Source organism: Bubalus kerabau, chromosome 1 (genome assembly GCF_029407905.1).
Source record: "Bubalus kerabau isolate K-KA32 ecotype Philippines breed swamp buffalo chromosome 1, PCC_UOA_SB_1v2, whole genome shotgun sequence".
NCBI lineage: Eukaryota > Metazoa > Chordata > Mammalia > Artiodactyla > Bovidae > Bubalus > Bubalus kerabau.
The window spans coordinates 139891021-139913414 of NC_073624.1; the positions used below are offsets into that span (position 1 = coordinate 139891021).

A 22394-nucleotide genomic window follows, 5' to 3' on the forward strand; every position below is an offset into this window, starting at 1 on the left:
CCTGGTCTAGGAAGATTCCACATGCTGTGTGGCAACTAAGCCCCTGTGCCACAACTACTGAGCCCACGCGAAGCTGGCACATCCCAGAGCCTTGATCTACAACGAGAGAAGCTATTGCAGTGAGAAGCTCGTGCCCTACAATTAAGAGGTGCCCCCACTCGCTGCCAACTAGAGAAAGCCCATGCAGCAGTGAAGACCCAGGGCAGCCAAAAATAAACAAACAAAAAGGAACAGTCCCTCATCCACACACTAAAATTAGCTCAAAATGGCTTAAAGACTTAAATATAAGACATGACACCATAAAACTTCTAGAAGAAAACATCAGCAATACATTCTCTGACATAAATCATAGCAATGTTTTCTTAGGTCAGTTTCCCAAGGCAAAAGAAATAAAAACAAAAGTAAACAAATGAGATCTAAACTAGCTTCCAAGCTTTTGCACAGCAAAGGAAACCATAAACAAACCAAAAAGACAATCTATGGATTAAGAGAAATTATCTGCAAATGATGTGATCGACAAGGGACAAATTTCCAAAATTGAGCTCATACAGCTCAATATACATTAAAAAAAAATCAAAAAATGGGCAGAATATCTAAATAGACACTTCTCCAAAGAAGACATACAGGTGACCAAAAGGCCTATGAAAAGATGTTCAACATCACTAATTATTAGAAAAATGTAAATCAAAACTACAATGAGGTATCAACTCACACCAGTCAGAATGGCCGTCATCAAAAGTCTACATATAATAAACACTAGCGAGGATGAACCCTCCTACACTACTAGTGGGAATGTAAATTGGTGCAATCCCTATGGAAAACAGTATGGAGTTTCCTAAAAAACACTAAAAACAGAGTTATCATATGATCCAGCAATCCCAATTCTGGGCATATATCTCAAAAAGATGAAAACTCCAATTTGAAAAGATGTGTGCACCCCCAGTGTTCACAGCAGCACTGTTTTCAGTAGGCAAGACATGGAAGCAACCTGAGCTGTGTCTATCAGCAGATAAATGGATATAAAGAAGCGTGTGCAGAGGTGCATGCACACACACACATATATATTCTCACAATGGAGTATTACTTAGCTGTCAAAAAGAATGATGTAATGCCATTTGCAGCAACATGGATGGACCTAGAGATCATTATACTAACTGAAGTAAGTCAGACAGAAAGGACAAGTATCATGATACCACTCCTACCTAGAATCTAAAAAAATGATATAAATGAACTTCTTTACAAAACCAAAACAGACTCACATATATACAAAACAGACTTATGGATACCCAAAGGGAAAGGTGGGAGGAAGGGATAAGACGGGAGTTTGGGATTAACAGATACACATTACTATACAGAATTGATAAACAACAAGGACCTACTGTATAGCACAGGGAACTCTATTCAATATCTTGTAATAACTTAAAATGGAAAAGAATCTGAAAAAGCACACACACACACATATATATATATATATATATATAAGTGAATCACTTTGTTGTATAACTAAAACTAACACAACATTATAAATCAACTATCTTTCAACATTAAAAAAAAAACCTGGTACATGAATAAGACGTTGTGGAGGTTGGGAAGTGAAGGACTTAGTGAGCTACTGCTCTGCAGACTAGCCTCCGTCCACAAGGCTGACTTGCAACAGTGTGGTCTTGATCTTCTGCCTATCGAGTTATCCCACCTTGCTTGGTTATCTGCCCCCGCCATTATCACTGTCATGTACTAGACTTTACCTCACTCTTCCACATGCACCAGCAGCTTGGTCTCGTGTGCGCAGGATGATGCAGCCTGTACCCAGCCTCACAGCTCCTTCACCTCTTCAGTGCCAGTGATATTCAGCACCCTCTACTTGAGCCATGCATAGCTTTTAGCCATGTGCCGGATATTGTCATCATCCACAAACATTTTACCTCTGAAATCTCCAATCTCGAGATTCTGCTCTCAGAGCAAAACCGCCTATCTTTACAGCTTGTGCTGTGTGAAATATGGCCACAGGAGCAGCTGCCATGAGGAGCTAGAATCTATTTCCCTATCTCTTAAATAAGTGACTTCCTGGCCCAACTCAAAAGAATGTGATGAATGCGACGCTGTGTGAGTTCTGGAATCAAGGCCTCCACAGGTCCTGCATGCTGATGCAGCGAGGTCTTGAGGCCTGCCCAGCGGAAGATAAGAACTCAGTGAGGAAGACCGAAGCAGTCTGGCTGTCGGCCATCACCAGAGGACACATAATGTGAGGTCATCTTGGATCTTCTAGGCCAGCCAACCTTCCAGCTGAATGTCGCTTTATGAGTGAACCTGGGTGAAACCAACGGATGAATCACCTGGCCAACCTACAGAATCATAACAAATAATAAACTGTTGTTTAAGCCACCAAGTTTTGGGGTGGTTTGTTACATAGCAATAGTTAGCTGAAACATGCATATCCTACTTTAGGAAGACCTCCAGAACCTTGACTTCTCCATTTAAAATATACCACATACATAGAGCTGTTTGTTGTTGTTTAGTTGCTAAGTTGTGTCTGACTCTTTTGCAACCCCCTGGACAGTGGCCCGCAAGGCTCCTCTGTCCATGGGATTTTCCAGGCAAGAATACTGGAATGGGTTGCCATTTCCTTCTCTAGAGGATCTCCTTGACCTAGGGATCAAACCCACATCTCCTGCATTGGCAGGTGAATTCTTTACCACTGAGCCACCAGGGAAGCCCATATATATACCCTATATATATAATTAATACATATTTAATTATAGGCCCCTCTGGGGTGATCGTTTCTACCTAGGGTTGATGAATCATGGCAACTCTTCTCTACACCATCACCCTCAACTTTCTGTACTACATGCATAGTACGCAGAATAATGGATCATCAAAGATGTCTATGGTTGACATCTCTGGGAGCTATGAATATGTTCTGTTACACGGCATGTAGGAACCAGGGTAGCAGATGGAATTAAGGTTGCTAATCAGCTGACCTTACTATAAGGAGATTATCCTGGGTTAGCTGGGTAGGCCCAGTGTAATCACAAGCTTCCTTCACAGGTGAAATAAGGAGGCAAAAGGTCAAAATCAGAGAGAAATAGAAGATGACTTTGAAGATAGAGGGAAGGGCCTTAAGCCAAGAAATACAGGTAATCTTCAGAAGCTGGAACCGGTGAGGAAATAGATTCTTCCATAGAGCCTCCAGCAGGAACACTTTGACTTTACCACACTGAGACCCATTTCACTCTTCTGACCTCTAGGATTGTAAGATAATAAATCTATTGGTTTAAGACATTTAACTTTCAGTAATTTGTTACAGCAGCAATAGGGAACTAACACAACTTGCTTTAGCCACACAAATTGACTCTCAGAATTCTAAACATTGTTTGAACCTCTACTCTTCCTCATCTGCCTGGTGAATTCTATTCATTCCTCAAAATCTTACTCAGATATTGTGCTAAGTCGCTTCAGTCATGCCCAACCCTTTGCAACCCCACTGACTGTAGCCCTCCAGGCTCCTCTGTCCATGGGATTCTTCAGGCAAGAATATTGGAGTCGGTTGCCATGCCCTCCTCCAGGGGATCCTCCCCGACCCAGGGATCCAACCCACATCTCTTTATGTCTCCTGCATTGGCAGGCAGGTTCTTTACCACTAGCGCCACCTGGGAAGCCCAACTCAGATATTACCTCCTGGAAAAAGTTTTCCTTATTGCCCCACCTCCCCACAGACTAAATTTCTTTCTCCTCTGTATCAATAAATGATTTTAGGAGAAGCAATCGAAAACACAAATACTCTGTTTCTCTTTCACTCATTTTTTCTTATATTAGCAAATCACTGAATGGTGGTTGACCTTTTTATCTTTTTCCTGAGGTTGTAACATCAAAGCGTCCATCTTGTGCACTGAATGAATGAATCATCAGGTGTTTCTGGGGGTACTAATAGGTTGGCCAAAAAGTTCATTCAGATTTTTTTCCATAACATCTTATAGAAAAACCCAAACAAAACTTTTGGCCCACCCACTGCCATACACTGAAGTGCTTGGAATATATGAGCATACAATGTCCCTTTTCTATAAAGCTCTGTCTGCTCTCTCTGGCCCATGGGTCCCCAATATACTTGTGATTCTTCCAGGGCCAACCACAGGAGAAACAAGAGATGCAGCCTAACATGACTTTAGCTGCCCTAGGCTCCTCTTCAAAGTGTTTTCCTTCCTTTGGTGCTGGCTCTACCCCTCACCTTGAGTCCTTGAGATGATGGTCTACATAGTGTCCTATTCTTAAGAAACAGGTTCTCAGGAAGAGTCAGGCACGTTCACTTCCCCAATTACATGACAGCTAGATGACTATCAGAATCTTGTCTCCATAACTGAGTAATTTGTGGGTGCTGTGGCTCATAAAACCCAAGATAGTCCTTCTTGTTCCAAATGGGTGCACATTAGTATAGGGTCACTATTTGAATTCGGGTAAGGGTGCAATTTTCTTGTAACACTAGAAATTCAGATCTTAGAGAGGATGGGGCAGGAAAGGTTGACCATTTGTCTAAGATGCTTCACTAAGATCTCCTAATTGCTCCACATCACCCCATTATTAGAATATGCTGCCTCTTCCTGTCACTTTTGCCATGTCTCTTGTTATATTTGCTAATGCAATCAAGGCCGGATGAGCAGTCTGCTTAAAGACAGAAATCTAAGACCATAGAGGGGACTTTGTACTTCAAGCTCCATTCAGCTGTTATTGACAGTTTGAACAGGGCAATTGCACAGCCACTAAATTTTCTTGTCCTTTAGAAAAGCATATACTCTGAACTTTAAGAAATAATTTAACTTGGTCATTAAAAAACCTAGTGGAACAAATTTGAGCGTCTTTGGAGAGTTAGCTATGAAAGAAAGACTGAGAATTTTATATTATTGGCAGAAACAAAAGGGAAATGTTAAGAGTTGCATAATAACTATAGCCAACAGCCAAGTTTCAACTGTGCAGATTTCATTATCCTGAGCTCTTAATCACCAGTCCTAGTCAGGCAGGAGCAGCCTTATGCATTATATAAACATCTCAGCTGGAACACGGAATAGGTCCAGACCTGGGAAAGAGACAGGCAGAGCTGGGATAGGCTTCTTTAAATCAAAAGTTCATTAAAATATATCTCCAGGATAATATTGCCTTTCATCATTCCAATCAGCAATATTTGTTCAATTCAAAGTTTTGATCAAAACAAAAAAGAGATTAAGTAACCAAAAGAGCACTGCAGAGAACTTCAGGAATACAAATAATACAGAGACACTTTTTAAAACATTCACTCCTTCTCAGCAGAGCCCTGTAATGACCTACACCAGATCACGCTCTCATTTTTCGAAGCTCCATGTCAGTGAGGAAGTGGGCCAGGATTAGAAATAAACTACTTCTTCTACTGACTGCCCTTAATAACAACTGTCTCAATTTAAAAAAAGCAATGATTGAAAACAGCTTTAAATATGCATACAAATTCCAGGGTAGGATTCAAAATCACCATAAGTAAAGTGTGTGCTATGTTTGAGACATTCCCCCCTACTTTTGCCTACAGATATGCAGTGTGGCGTGGCCTTTGACAATGTTGATTATGCCATTATTTCTTGTGCCCTTGATCCACCCACTGAAATATTTTGTAGGCCTCGGGCTGTCTTGGTTAAAGAAACAGACGCTGCGCTTAGTGAGTGCCAGGCCCCCAGGTGCACACCAGTAGACAGGCCAGGGTGGGTGCTGGCCCCAGGGACCTCACCATCAGCTAGGGAGAGATCACTGAATAGGGGGATACCATTGTACATTTGATAAACTTCTTCAGGGAAAACAAAAGGCGTTATGGGAGAAAATGATGGGTGGGAGGCCTCCAGGAGGAGGCCCCCCTGCTCCTCTCTAAACAATCAGAAGGGCCTGGTCATGAGATGGGAAACGGGTGGAAAAGCTTGAGTGGAGGGAACTGGGAAGAGGGAAGCTGATGGGCAGACAGGGCAGGGCTCAGATCATACTTGACCTTTGAGGCCACAGCCAGGAGTTTGGATTTCATTCTCAGCGCAGTGAGAAGCTACTGAAGGGTTTTCAGCAGGGGAGTAACACGTTCTCATTTGCTTTTTAAAAAAGTACCACCAGGGACTCCTCTGGTGGTCCAGAGGCTAAGACTCCCAATGCAGGGGGCCCGAGTTTGATCCCTGGTTGGGGAACTAGATCCCACATGGAGCAACCAAGACCTGGCACAGACAGATAAATAAATATTTAAAAAACTAAATAAAAAGTATCACTAGTATCACTGAGACTGCTGTGTGGAGAGCATGGGGTTGGATTCTGAACAGTGGCAGATGCCCAGCTAGGAAGCTCCTATGTTCTCCAAGAGGGAAAAAGGGTGGCTGTGACCAGGATGGAATCAGCAGAGATGGAGCAAAGCAGAGATCAAGTCCATTTTGGAAACAGATGCACTTAGCACATTCTCCTTTCATCCTGTGTCCTATGGTATTTATCAAATTGCCCTTTGGGACTTCCCTGGTGGCTCAGACAGTAAAGCGTCTGCCTACAATGTGGGAGGCCCGAGTTCAATCCCTGGGTCAGGAATATCTCCTGGAGAAGGAAATGGCAGCCCACTCTAGTATTCTTGCCTGGAAAATCCCATGGACAGAGGAGCCTGGTTGGCTACAATCCATGGGGTCACAAAGAGTCAGACACGACTGAGTGAGTTCACTTCACTTCCTTTGCAATATTGACGACGAGCCTTATATATGTCTCGTTTCCATCTCATCAAGGTTATGCACCTTTGACAACAGAGACTGTTCATCACCTTTAAATCCTCAGATCTTTTCACGGTGCCTTGGCCATACATGGCCTGCCATAAATATTTGTTCAGTTATGTACACAAAAACACTTACTCCAGCTTCCTTAGGAAACCTTCCACATGGGGCTGGCAGAGACCTGGCACTTGGTTGTCTCTGGTGACTGATCATTAAGCCTGTGGCCTCGAAAGCTGCGGCGTGTGGCTAAGCCTGCAGAGGAACACGTTGAGGGACATCTGTGTGGCCCATCACGAGGGCAGCCTCTGACAGATGGCACTGCACCAGCCATGGCTACCCCAGCAGGAAGAGCATCAGTAACCATGGGAACCACCAGGGACCAAGGTCCAGGCCCCTCCACCAAATGGGAAGGCAGGGGATAGGGAGGAGCCCAGATACAGGCAAACAGGAGTGGCTTAGGGCTGAATCTGATTTAGAAAAATAAAGGAATGTGGACTTTCACTGTGCTCTACTGCCTAGAGTCAATTTATGAATCTTGGTATTATTTACATATAAGGGTCTCATAAAGTTCTCATCCGTTTTTAGACTTTAGCATCCTAATTCAAGGGAATATCAACTCTTTTTGGTGAGTTACTGCTTGGCTAGAAAAGAAGGGGAGAAGGGAGCCATGTGCAGCCACTACATAGGGAGAAAGATTTATAACTGATATGAAAATTAGTCTGGAAGACAGAGTTCAATCTATATCTACAAGAGCCATGTCACACAAGGCAATAGCTGGACTTCAAGTGAGCTATGAATGATCAGATGCTTTGGATCCCCCTCTACCCAGGTCCCACTAGAATTAACCTTATTCTGTACAGACAGCAGACTCAAACAGTGCCAGAAACTAAGAATAAGGAGTAACCAAATACCAGACACTGGAAAGATCTCTGCCCAGATTCACCTCCATGGAGCCAAATGAGAATGTTGCTGAAGACCAACAGATTGCCCATTTCTATGGCCTGGAGGGAAGCAGGATGCTCTTTGCCACAGATGCCTGTGATCTGGAGTGATGTAAGCTGGACTCACTGGGACAGGGTGGAAAGAGGAGATAGCAGAGCTGCTAGACAGTCATTGTGAAACCAGCAGGCTGCAATATCACTGCTCCTTCCTGAGGATGGGCAGGGAGACAGCACTGAGCATGGGATAGACTGGTTTCTGTTTCCTCCAGCCTGCCCAAGCGGGCAGTTTCAGTTTTGACACTGCAAATGGAAGTGATTGATCTTGAGAGGCTGAAGCCAGAGGCAGTGGGGCAAGGGGGGACAATCCCTAAGGCTGAACGTCGGTGTATCTTCAGTGGTGACATTCCTCACCGAAGTCCTAGCTCACCCTCCTAAGTTCTTTCAGCCCAAACCAAACTGAGTAGCTTTGCTTGTCTGCTAGGGGCTGGGTGGGTTCCTGGGTCTCTACAGAGCTCTGTTTTGGTCTCTGACAAATTTGAGTTTATCCAAGCATTTGGAATGTTCAAATATACTTCAATATTTGACCAGCATAAATACTTTTTAATATGGATGGAGTACACAGAGATCATTCAACATGTGATCTATTAAAAGCCTGGACATAGAAAGGTGCAAGTAATTAGCTAAAGACAGAGAGAAAAGTTGTCTACTGAAGTAGATATGTTCTAAGAAGTAGAAGAAAAATTAAAAAAAAAACCTATCCATGTATTTGATCATGCCAAAAAAGACAATGCAGGTATACTAACAGCAGATGAGGCTGTAAGTAGGCAATAGGACATGATAAGTAAAGGCTATGTATAAATTAAATACAGGATTTGTTGTTAGGTAGCTAAGTTGTGTCCGACTCTTTTGTGATTCCTTGGACTGTAGCCCGCCAGGCTCCTCTGTCCATGGGATTTCCCAGGCAGGAATACTGGAGTGGGTCACCATTTCCTTCTCAACGGGATCTTCTTGACCCAGGGATTGAATCTACATCTCTTGCATTGGCAGGTAGAGTCTTTACCACTGAGTTACCTGGGAAGCCCAAAATACAGGATAGCCACATTCAAAATCATACTGCTGCTGCCGCCGCTAAGTCACTTCAGTTGTGCCCGACTCTGTGTGACCCCATAGACTGCAGCCCATCAGGCTCCTCTGTCCCTGGGATTCTCCAGGCAAGAATACTGGAATGGGTTGCCATTTCTTTCTCCAATGCAAGAAAGTGAAAAGTGAAAGTGAAGTCGCTCAGTCGTGTCCGACTCTTAGCGACCCCATGGACTGCAGCCTACCAGGCTCCTCTGTCCATGGGATTCTCCAGGCAAGAGTACTGGAGTGGGGTGCCATTGCCCTCTCCACAAACCACTGGCAACAGTCAATAGCAGCCTTGAAAAGGTAGTAAAATGAACTAGTGAGGTAGAGGGTAAACATAAGAAACTCTACATATAGATGGAAGGCCATGTGAAAATGTAACAGAAGATATTAGATAAGAGGTGAACCGTTGAAAAGCAATCTCTTAGATAGTAGGGTTCTTGAAGAAATAAGGTTGCAAAATGTGACTTAGTAGAACAAAATTTTCCTAATACTAAAAGGAGGGTGTAGTGGGGACACAGAGGAGAAAAAGAAGACTCCAAGTGTATACATTCTTCAGCAAAAAATAACTGTATAATAATTGTCAGATTACTATACCATTATATATCAACAACCTCAGATATATGGATAATACCACTCTAATGGTAGAAAGCGAAGAGGAACTAAAGAGCCTCTTGATGAGGGCAAAGGGAGAATGTGAAAGAGCTGGCTTAAGACTAAATATTAAAAAAACTAAGATCATGGAAGTCAGCCCCAGTACTGCATGGCAAATAGAAGGGGGAAAGGTGGAAGTAGTGACAGATTCCCTCTTCTTGGACTCCAAAATCACTGCGGACGGTGACTGCAGCCATGAAATCAGAAGACCATTGCTTCTGGGCAGGAAAGCAATGAGAAACCTAGACATTGTGTTGAAAAACAGAGACCTTACTCTGCTGAAAAAGGTCTGTCTAGTCAAGGCTATGGTCTTCCCAGTGGTCACATATTTGTGAGAGCTGGATGATAAAGAAGGCAGAGCACCAAAGAATTGATGCCTTTGAACTGTGGTGCTGGAGAAGACTCCTGAAAGTCCCTTGGACAGCAAGGAGATCAAACCAGTCAATCTTAAGGGAGATCGACTCTGAATATTCACTGGAAAGACTGATGCTGAAGCTTCAGTATTTCGGTCATCTGATGAAAACAGACGAAGTCCCTGAAAAAGTCAGGGAAAAAGTCCCTGAATCTGGGATCACTGAAAAAGTCCCTGATGCTGGGAAAGATTGAGGGAAGAAGAGGGTGTCAGAGAAAGAGATGGCTGGATGGCATCACCGATGCAATGAACATGAACTTGGACGAACTCTGGGAAATACTGAGGGACAGGGAGGCCTGGAGTGCTACCGTCCGTGGGGTTGCAGACAGCCAGACACGACTGGGTGACTGAACAACAGCAACAATCTTCTAAGTATCTTAGCAAAACAAGTTCTAAAACTAATGTCCAAAAACACTTCTATCAAGGTATAACAATACAGATGACCATACACTTCACCAATGTTATTTTAACACAATAGAAAAACACATATACAGCTTTCAAAGAAAAAGGACAGACTAACACATTTCTGAATCAGGTCAAAGTAATACTGATGTGACGGTAACATGTAGTTATTTTTAGATACAAAGACTCGGGGGCAAAATGCTTTAAGGAATTAAACTGCTCAAAGATACTTGCCAAAACACTCAGAGATAATTAAAAAAAATTTTTTTAATGGGCATTTCAGTTTTAAAGAACTGTGGAAACCAAAACCAACTGGGAATATAAGCCCAGTCTACACTTATTTAGATTTTGGTTTCAAAATTATATAGAAAAATTATCTGTAGAAGATAATTAAAAGGTTAAAAAGGGCAATGCATAGTAAAAGCATAGCAGCAATAATGAACTTCATATACTAGAAGGCATGTAATAACAAGACAAGCTCTATAATGATAAGAAGAAATCAATGCAAATAACTGACACACGAGATGACAAATCGGAATTGGTATCATATGAAGAAAGCAAAAGTAAAAATAATACATGGAAGACTTGAATAGCATAAAAAGTGGGGCTGAGTTAACAGATAACCCACATTTTTGAAAATCTATGAGAGAGTGCTTTCTTTTCAAGTGTTCTTAGCACATTTACAAAACCCGACTCTATAGAGACCGATCATAAGGACAAATATTCCGCCAAACATGTTATATCAATCAAATTCTCTAGCCACAAAGAAATAAATATAAAAGTTAAGAGGAAAGGTTTTATGACAGCAAGACTATAATAAAAAATAAACTAAAACTTGGAAATTATAAAAAAAAATACCCATCTGAGGAAATAACTTTATAAATGGAAAAATGTTTTAAAAGCAAATAGGTTTATCACATCTTTATTAAGAATAAGGAAAAACTGCCAACCACCTAAATCAAGTGGGGGAATAGTTAATTAAGGTACTTCGTATGTGGTCTTGGGCAAATTACTTAATCTAAGTCTCTATTTCCTTATCTGTAAACTGGGGATAATTACCTCCTTCAATGAATTGTTGTAAAGATGAAATTAGACCATGCTTGTAAAATATTTTAATCACTATGCAGCCATCAAGAGAACACTCAGTCAGTCTTATCTATTAAGACTGTCATTATTTAAAATTATGTTTACATTGAGTTTGCAATAATAGAAGTGCTAATGTTACACCACAGAGGGGAAAGAACAAGGTCGTCATCTGAAATACAGTTGATGAAAACTACATAAAATAAACAAATATGTGTAACAATTAAAATTGAAGCTCACCATTCTCTCACCCTAAGTACCACCTTAGCACACTGACACAGCTAAAAGAAACCAAAATGGGACTTTAACTAAACTGTGGAAACAATATGGGTATTTAGGAATACAGTGTTGCGATTTATGTAATTTATCAGGCATCCTGAAGAAAACTTTTAAAAAGTCTCTTTGGAATGTTTCCCTGAAGAGCTCACATCTATCTTCTGGCCTCTCAGGACCTCAGATCCTGCTCCTTCAGGTGTTGCTTCATTCCACTCACAGGGCTGATCACTGCTCCTTGTTTCTCTCATGTGCGTTCCTCTCAACCAGTGGAATGGATCTTCCCTGGGGATCCGCCCTTCTTTTGTATATTAATATGTGAATACTTAAAAATTTAATAATTGTGTCCCTGTGGAAAATTCTTAAAGAGATGGGAATACCAGGCCACCTGACCTGCCTCCTGAGAAATCTGTATACAGGTCAAGAAGCAACAGTTAGAACTGGGCATGGAACAACAGACTGGTTCCAAATTGGAAAGGAGTACGTTGAGGCTGTATACTGTCACCCTGCTTATTTAACTTCTATGCAGAGTACATCATGCGAAATGCCAGGCTGGATGAAGCACAAGCTGGAATCAAGATTGCTGGGAGAAATATCAATAACCTTATAAATGCAGATGACACCACCCCTATGGCAGAAAGCAAAGAACTAAAGAGCCTCTTGACAAAAGTGAAAGAGGAGAGCGAAAAGGTTGGCTTACAACTCAACATTCAGAAAACTAAGATCATGGCATTTGGTCCCATCACTTCATGGCAAATAGATGGAGAAACAGTGACAGACTTTATTTTTGGGGCTCCAAAATCACTGCAAAGGTGACTGCAGCCATGAAATTAAAAGACACTTGCTCCTTGGAAGAAAAGCTATGACCCACCTAGACAGCATATGAAAAAGCAGAGACATAACTTTGCTGACAAAAGTCTGTCTAGTCAAAGCTATGGTTTTTCCAGTAGTCATGTATGGATGTGAGAGTTAGACTATAAAGCTGAGTGCTGAAGAATTGATGCTTTTGAACTGTGGTGCTGGAGAAGACTCTTAAGAGTCCCTTGGACTGCAAGGAGATCCAAGCAGTCCATCCTAAAGGAAATCAGTCCTGAATATTCATTGGAAGAAATGATGCTGAAGCTGAAGCTCCAATTCTTTGGCCACCTGGTGTGAAGAACTGACTTACTGAAAAAAGACCTTGATGCTGGGAAAGACTGAAGGCAGGAGGAGAAGGGGATGACAGAAGATGAGATGGTTGGATGGCATCACCGACTCGATGGACATGAGTTTGAGCAAGCTCCGGGAGTTGGTGATGGACAGGGAGGCCTGGCGTGCTGCAGTCCATGGGGTTGCAAAGAGTTGGACACGACTGAGCGACTGAACTGAACTCAATCGGGCTATAACCTGTTGCTACTTTCCTAGTTTCCAAATTTTCTACAGTGCATATGTATTACCTCTTTGCGGTAAACTGAGATAATATTGATTTGCCATAAAATTCACCCTTTGAAAGTGTGTAATTAGGAGGTTTTTATTATATTCTCAAAGTTGTACAGCTCTTCCCACTATTTAATTTTAGAACATTTTCATCACCCCCAAAAGACACCTTGTGCCAATTAGTAGACATTCTCATTCCCTTCTCCCTCCAGCTCTGGAAAACAGGAATTTACTTCCTGTCACAATGGATTTTCCTACTCTGGACATTTCTTATAAATGGAACCATACAATATATGGCTTTCTGTGTCTGCCTTCTGTATTCAGCATCATGTTTTCAAGTTCATTCATGTACTAGTACTTTATTCCTTTTTGGGACTGAATAATATTCTTAGATGTACTAATTCTCTAATGGAAAATCTATTTTAGCTTTTAAAAAAGGTAATGATTACATACGTATAACTTTGAGGTTAAAAAAAAAAATTATTGGCGGCACTGGGTCTTAATTGTAGCACACAGTATCTTTGTTGCTGCATGTGGGATCTTTAGTTGTGGCATGTAGAATCTAGTTCCCTGACCAGGGATCGAACCCAGGCCCCCTGCATCGGGAGTGCAGTCTTAACCACCAGACCACCAGAGAAGTCCTACTTTTGGTTGTTAATTCTACTAAAAATACCCTGGTACACTCCGATCATAATAAAAAATGATTTTTGGTGATGCATAAATTGTTTTTCAAAATCATGCATTTAAAAATCACAGTGAGCCTGTTAAACCTGTTTTTTTTCTGACTCAAGCTCTCAACTAAAAAGAACATAGGAATATAAATGATATCTTGCTGAACATCAGACACAGAAATTGAACCCAAAGAGACAGCTGTGGGTAACCAGGACCAATACATACAATTCTATCTTAGAGAGAAGATGAAAAATTCTTGGCTTTAAAATTCTGAATGTTCAAAGGAATACTTACGGTAACTGAAATGAGTAATTTTTAGAAACTAAGCATGTAAACTATTCTGTGGCAATCAATTGTAGTTATTTTAATTTGTATAGATGTAGCATAACTGAGCTTTATACTCATTAAGAAAAAGAAGTTCCAAATTTGCTTGTATGCATGTTGTATATTTGTGTACCTGCAAATCACAAACATACAAATACTGATGCATACTCAGTGCATGAATTTAATGTTCTAATCTCTACTTGTACAGGCAAATTCTACATATTTTCAGTCACAAGGGATATAGCTCAATCAAAGCTGACTGCAGCTAGGTCATATTAAGTAAGGGTAATTCATCAAACTGTACACTTGTAATCTGTACACATTTCTCTATGCATGTTATACTTCAATATGCCTTTTTTAAAGTTAAAAAAAAATAAAGCAACAGAAGACTCTACACATTGTTTTCACATTGGAGGGCCTGTAGTCCTCATCTGGGTGAGCCTTAGCTAAGGGCTGGAGGAAGCTTTGTCAAGAATTAATAATTAAAATATTGCTCAAGTCTTTAAAGAGACATCAAATGCTCATTTGAGAAAGCTAGTATCAGTCTGCAGACTAGATGTGCTTAAAAACCCATCCTGATAGAGAAGAAGTCTCTACAGTCCTCTGTCATAAGTTGTTCATTCAAAGTGCTCTCTAAAGATGTCACTTGGGTTAGCATCTGTACTGCCAGAGAGACCACCTGCTGCAACACCTTCAGAGATGACGACAGTCAAACAATTGCATTTAATCATTTATGAGCCTATAATATGTCAGTTAGGATTAGCTTATGCTCTCATTCAGGCAAATGAAGAAAATAGTTTTTTTCCACCAGTCGCCCCCCCCGCCCCCCCCCCAAACCAGAATTCTTAACAAAGTTAGACCATAAAATCCAAAAATACTGGTGGGCAAAAAACTATAAAAATATCTTATTTTTATTCAAGGTTATTGACTGCCAGCAATGTGTAGATTCTAGCTAGTATTCAATGTTTTCAGGACATGTTCATGTACCCTCCAACTCTTGGTGGGAATTATGACATGAAAGATTGTACATTTATTAAAAGCAGGATGAAGCACTGTTTGTGGGAGAGGAAGATGGTATCATTATTTTGGATAATGATAATTTTTGGATAATGACTCAGAAGACTTTAAAATGTCCATAACGTTCATTCGATTATAAGACTTTATTCCTAGAAAAATATTTAGAATTACAGTAAGATTCCATTAAAGGAGTGTTCATCATATTACTGTGGAAACAAAATATTGGAAACAATTTTAGAAATCCGACTACAAGGGACGAATTTTTAAAAAGCGTCCACATACCGGAAAAGTATAATTAAAAATGTAAAATTATAGGAGTACATTTATTGTTATAGTTAGAGGCTCATGAGTAACACCATTCCTTAAAAATTATGTACCTAAATATAAAGAGAAATATTTGGGATATAGATACATTAAAATATTGATGTCATTAGGATTAGAATTTTCTTTTTTCTTATCTACACGTCCCATCTTTTCAATAATGAACATGTTTATTATTTTATAACAAAGACGTTTTACAAAAATGTGAGGGAGGGGAGGTAGGAAAATGAAGGACTACAATATTTACGTGTGTGGGAATACATGCTCTTGTTCCATTATGTGAAATTAGTGTCTATTCTTTACTTTCTCTCTGCATATTGTAAAAGCTGTATGTGACATGCCTTTCATATGGTAGGAAACAGACTTACTGCTCCCGGCACCTGTCTTTCCATTCTAAGCAGCCATCCCACTGATCAACAGTATCATCTTGGGGCTTCTGGTCATTCAGCTCTCTTGACTTCTGTCAAAAGAACTAACATCTCAATAGATGCAAACACACAAATACACAGCCACTCAGCCCAGAACAATGCAGCAGAGCTACACCGGCTGGCTGCACGCTAGGTGTAGGAACAAGCCCATGGGAAAATCTCCTTCTGTTCTCTTTCCAGATCAAGTCATGAGACTTTGAGAGATATCCGTTCTCATGTCAGAAGACAGTCCCTGGTCCACTTCAAATAAACCAATTTTTTAAAAATCTAGAATCTGAAATATGCCAAAGGTTTACTGTTGATTTTTGTTTGATACACACAAAGGGAAACAATTTCCCTTCCTTGAAGCCTCTTTCCAGGAGCCTTAATGATTGGCTGCCAAATTTAGCCTTGGCTCCATCTCCACCATGTCTATTATTCCTCCATGCTATTGATGTGAGGCCAAATCTCATCCCTATTTAAAGCGCCCAAGAGCAGATGTCTTGATGAAAGGGGGGTGGTGGTGAATCTATATTGAAAAGAGCCAGGAAAACATGCTATAATGAATGGAAGCACACAGTTTCATGACTTAAGGTATTAAAAGTACACTCTCAGGAAAGAACCAATAGACTTAATCACATGATATGAAAAATCAAAGGCAGAAGAGGGAATTGTAGAGAAGGCAGTCAAGAAATCAGCTGCTTTTTAGAATGACTGGGGGAACTTGTTTTGTTTCAAATACTGCTGCCTGCACAAGAATGTCCTTGTCAGCACTGCTCGTAATAGCCAACATCTGGAAACAAACCACTGACACTACAATGGATAAAGAAATAATAAATTGAGGTCTATTCACACAATGGAATATTATACAGTGCTAAAAAGAGATGAAATACAGCTGTATACAATTATAATGAATCTTAGAAACATAATATCGAAAAAGGCCAGACACAAAAGAGATTTCATTTGTATAAAAGTTGACAATCAGGAAAAACTAATCCATGGCATTAGAAGTCAAGACAGTGGTTGCCTCAATTAGACAGTGACTGAATAGGGGCTTAAGATGGGATTTTGGGTGCTGCTAAGTGGAAACAGTGTCAGACTTTATTTTTTGGGGCTCCAAAATCACTGCAGATGGTGAGTGCAGCCATGAAATTAAAAGACGCTTACTCCTTGGAAGGAAAGTTATGACCAACCTAGATAGCATATTCAAAAGCAGAGACATTACTTTGCCAACAAAGGTCCATCTAGTCAAGGCTATGGTTTTTCCAGTGGTCATGTATGGATGTGAGAGTTGGACTGTGAAGAAAGCTGAGAGCCAAAGAATTGATGCTTTTGAACTGTGGTGTTGGAGAAGACTCTTGAGAGTCCCTTGGACTGCAAGGAGATCCAACCAGTCCATTCTAAAGATCAGTCCTGGGTGTTCTTTGGAAAGACTGATGCTGAAGCTGAAACTCCAATATTTTGGCTGCCTCATGCGAAGAGTTGACTCATTGGAAAAGACTTGGATGCTGGGAGGGATTGGGGGCAGGAGGAGAAGGGGACGACAGAGGATGAGATGGCTGGATGGCATCACCGACTCGATGGACATGAGTTTGGGTGAACTCCGGGAGTTGGTGATGGAGAGGGAGGCCTGGCGTGCTGCGATTCATGGGGTCGCAAAGAGTCGGACGCGACTGAGCCACTGAACTGAACTGAACTGAAGGTTGTGTTTCCATATGTAGGTCCTGGTTAGGTTAGATTGGGGTGTGTGTTTAGTTTGTGATAATTCTTTAAGTTATATAGTTATGATTCATGTAGTTTTGTTTAAACAAGATACAGTTCAATTAAAAAAAAGTTTAAAACTCAGATTTCTGGGCCCTAACATAAATAACTAAGACTACAGGTTATAAAATTCCTGGGAGTATTCAGTGTATAGCAAAGGTTGAGAATCACTGGACCAGATGATCTACATCTAATAGTGTGCCAGTCTCTACTGGCCCATGAACCAACTGTTAAATTCTCAGGACTTTTACAAGCCTGTTAAAATAGGGTCAGTATTGAATATTAATTATATAGAGTTTCAATTAAATAAATTATATTAAAACAAAGGTAACTAAATACTCAAAACTTACACTTTGTATTTATTCTACTATATTTCACTATTCTCTGTATTTTGAAGTTTGTTATTGTTGCTCAGTCCCTAAGTCCTGTTAGACTCTTTGTGACCCCATGGACTGCAGCATGCCAGGCTGCCCTGTCCTTCACAATCCCCCAGAGTTTGCGCAAACTCACGTCCATTAAGTCAGTGATGCCAGCCAACCATCTCATCCTCTGTTGCTCACTTCTCCTCTTGCCCTCAATTTTTCCCCAGCATCAGGGTCTTTTCCAATGAGTCAGCTTTTTGCATCAGGTGGCCAAAGTATATTTTGAGGTTATTTATTCCAGTTTTACCTGTATAATGGAAATACTATATAACCATGTGCTACTGTGGGCTTCCCCGCTGGTTTAGCAGTAAAGAATTCGCCTGAGATGCAAGAGATGTGAGTTCAATCCCTGGATCAGAAAGATCCCCTGGAGGATATGGCAACCCACTCCAGTATTCTTGCCTGGGAAAGCCCATGGACAGATGAGCCTGGCAGCCTATGATCCATGGGTCACAAAAGAGTTGACATGACTTAGTAACTAAACAACAACGTGCCATCTCTTTCCAACTCCACACTCGGTCACAACGGTGGTTTCAAATGGGCCATGGTGGAAGCAGTCACACCAGTGAAACTGGCAACCACTCCACATCAGGTCTTGCTTTATTTTTCTGTCATCTTGACTTAAGAACATGACTTTAAAATGTTAATAATGCAGATTAAACTTAAAAGGGTGTAATGTGTGTAGCTGTTATATTATGAATAATCCATTTAAGAAAATATCCTTACAGTATGTAAAAGCTCTTATTTGGCTCAGCAAAGAAATCATTCATATCTTTGATGAATGAATACAGCCTGACATATGCCTTTGTTACTTTACTTTTGTCTTACTCACATAAAGAAAAATATTGGGCAACATTTATATGAGAATTGCACTCATCAACTGTACCATAGGTAGACCATGGATAGATGAGTTCTCAAAACCAGTGTTTTGTGAGACCCAATTAGCTAAACGGAGTTTACAACAAAGAGTATTCTCTATTATTATTTATAAATAGTATGCTACACCCATTCTTTAGGTCAGTAAAATTTATAATCAACTTATGTTTGCACATAAATGCATTGTTTTTCTCTTCCAGAGTGTAGGTTGATTTACCAGCACAAACCTTTCACGTTTAAGATTCTATGACTCTATATAATTTAAGAAAGAAGAAAACAAAATAAGAAGGGAGCTTCCAAAGGCAGCATTTCAGCATAAGATAATGACTATACTTTACAGAGTACAGTATACTTCCCAACTTAAAATATGATCCTCAGACCAGTAGCACTGACATCAATGAGATACCCCCTGGGAAATGCATAATCTTAGGCCTCACTCTAGAACTTCTGAATCACAATCTGCATTTTATCAAGATGCCCAGGTGACTTTTATGCATATTAAATTTTGGGAAGCACCGCTTTAAAAATAAACTCCCTGCCATGAATGGAAACTCACATAACTGGTTTGAGACTCGTAGCAATCTAGCCATTGGTGATCTCTAAGCAGCTCATACCAAATGAAGGATAGCACTGGGGAAAACACCTAATAGCTAGCCCTACACTTGAAGAGTGAAGAACAGGGAATCCTGGTGTGCTACAGTCCACGGGGTCACAAAGAGTCTGACACAACTTAAGTGACTCAACAACAAACCTGAAGAGGACATACATCTTGCAACACACATTTGTCCAACACTGAAAAGGGAAACTGAGCCACTAGGAAACTAAAGGCTATTCTAGGCCACTTGGATGATTCATTTCAAAAAAGGGGGAAAAAGTACAAGAAAAAAAATCTTATCAGGAGCCTTCCTCTGTATATGTAATAAGAAATGTTGCCAAAGACTTGGATCCAAAAACCGAAAACAGGGCAGCAAGTGCCACATGACAAAGTGTGGCAGCTGGAGAGAGGAGTGTGATGAAACATTTCCCAGAGATGTAATTTAGGCCACGGTAGCTATCAGTGCTGAGGGTGAAAGGGGGAAATTGCAGTGCTTATGTTTTTCCCATCAACATATCAGTTAGCAACCCGAGACAGAAAAGATGGTCAATGTCCAGGAAGGATTCAATACTAGAGTTAATTGAAATGATGGGAGGAAAGTCTCACTTGTTTTGAAATCGAAGGCAAAAATGTTCTACTGGCAACACTGTTCTCCGAAAATATTTTAGTTATTTGGCTGAAAACACAGTAGCTGCTTTGAGATGCAAAGGTCTACGTGGAAAACACCTTAGATAAAGTGTCTGAAAGGGCATGAGAGCCAGGTATCTCCCAGAGGAGCTTGCTATTACTTTGAAGCAGAAACTGAAGCAATAAAGTAATTCATGCAAACCTCAGCAACCCTAGAGTGTGAAGAAGACAAATGTAATTGTGACCAGGCTACTGGTACTCAGGAACACAGGTGGGCCTGTTTTCACCCAAGAAAAAAGGTCACTATAATCATCCCCTGTAGTGTCAGACCTCAGATGACTCCAGAACATTTAGCAGCAAAATGATATGGATGCCCTGATGTGTTATAACATTTTCCCTTGACATACTTTAGCAAGGCTAAGAAGAAAACTCACCCTTGTTGAATACCTACTGTTTTTTGTGTGTGTTTTAATCATTTATTTGTTTGGCTGTACCAGGTCTTAGTTGTGGCATGTGGGATCTATAGTTGCAGCCTATGAACTCTTTAGTTGCAGCATGTGAAATTTAGTTCCTTGACGAGGGATCGAACTGGTAGACCTTGCACTGGGGAGCACGGAGTCTTAGCCATTGGACCATCCGGGAAGACCCCCTAATATCTGTTTTATGTGTGTGATTTCACAGCATTCTCATAATCCTCTGATGGAGGTGATATTGTCTCCATTTTACAGATGAGCAAAATGAGCTCCGAAGAAATATGTCACCCATGTCACATGATTAATAAAAAGCCAGAAATCCATAGACAAAATTAAAAGTCTCCATAGTTGATGAAAACAGGCATCTCAACAAAAACAGCTTGAAAGGGATCAGAGTATGGGGTAGTTAAGTTTCGAATACAAGGAAAGACTGGTCTGTATTGGTGTCCATGAAGATAGCAAAGTCTCTCCTAGGACCCACCATATCTTTACACTGCTGGAATCCCCTTGTAACCCATTTCTGGATGTATGTTAGGTTTCAGATATATTTCAAACTTGATAGCTGCAATTTTGGCTAAGTTGGAGGCTTTAGAAGGTGTGCCATCTTTCAGGTAGTGTCACATGAAAGAACTGAGCCCTGGACTGGGCTTTGGAAACCTGGGTTCAGCCCCAGCTGTGTCCCTTATGAACTAGAAGAGTGGGTGAGCTGCATTGCTTCTCTGGATGGTAGATTGTTTCTCACCTATGTGAGGCTGGATTAAGGATCCTTAAGAACCTCTCTGGGTCCAGGATTCAACCCTCCATGACTCCACTGTTTACTAGTGTGACTTCCGTCAAAATATATTAGAGATGCCCTGAAGAATTAACAATCTGTACAGACAACACTGCTGTGTGGTTCAAGTTACCAAATACAAAACAAGACACATAAAATTAAAAAAGAACCCTACAAGAATAATTACTTCTTTAACAATCTGCAAGAATAACCTGGAATTGAATATTTTAAAGTGCTTCCCCCCCATTATATACTTAAATCAAATATATATTCAAATTCTTAGATCTCAGTACAAATCCAAGCTCTACTTCCAATTAGTTCTTTGACTTCATATACCTGAGTTTCCTTTTGCTTCTATAAAATTGGAATTTATAAAGAATATTATCTGTAATGCAATCAAGTGTCTGGCATCTAGAAACAGCATGATGTAAGTACTGGTTATTGTTATTCCAGCAGTCATTAGGGGTCTGGACTAGGTTGCGTGACAAACAGTTCCAAGGAAATTTCTCCACGGAGGGATGGAGCCTGAGATTGTAACCCCATTAGCACTGCGGACTTGCCATTAACCTGTGTCTATGCAATAAATAATGTCAGGTGCAGAGAGGAGAAATATAATCAAACTTGTGGACCTGCAGGCATCCATCTGGTTTCCTTCTTTGTAAAACTTTCTAATTCACCCTTAGTTGATGAAACCGTATCGGACATGTTGATGTGCTTGATGGGACAGCTGCTGGCAGTATCTGAGGGCAGGAGTGTCCTGGGACATCAAAGAGTGCCTGTCATACTCACATTTCAGTGTCTTTATTTGCCATTTCTCAGTTTCTGTCCTATGTATACGAGGAACAAAAGATTCTAGGAGGAGGTGACTTCACTTTGTTTATAAATTCCAGCCTCCCCCGCTCCCCCCCCCAAAAAAAACCCTAAACAATTTTTATTCTGACATATCAATAACCTGTCTATACACATCCCATCTGTTTGGGTGACTGCCTCTTGCCTTTCCAGGCAAAGCTCTCCTTTTCGCCTCCCCTCCCCCACGAATCACACACTCCCACCCCCTTCCCCTTTCTATATACACCTCATTTTT

At 40.8% G+C, this 22394-nt stretch overlaps 1 protein-coding gene across 10 annotated transcripts in view; it reads right to left on the reverse strand.

The window, feature by feature from the left end:
• Window positions 1–22394, reverse strand: part of RHOBTB1 (Rho related BTB domain containing 1) — a 76281-nt gene that overhangs the window by 48456 nt on the left and 5431 nt on the right. Inside the window, exon 3 of one of the 10 annotated variants that reach the window (XM_055589922.1) lies at window positions 1746–2307. The exons of 8 other annotated variants lie outside the window; for them this stretch is intronic. The gene's annotated coding sequence lies outside the window, so the exon portion shown is untranslated. Of the gene's footprint in view, window positions 1–1745; window positions 2343–22394 lie in introns of all 10 variants that reach the window. One more of the 10 variants, XM_055589908.1, reaches the window with a different exon arrangement.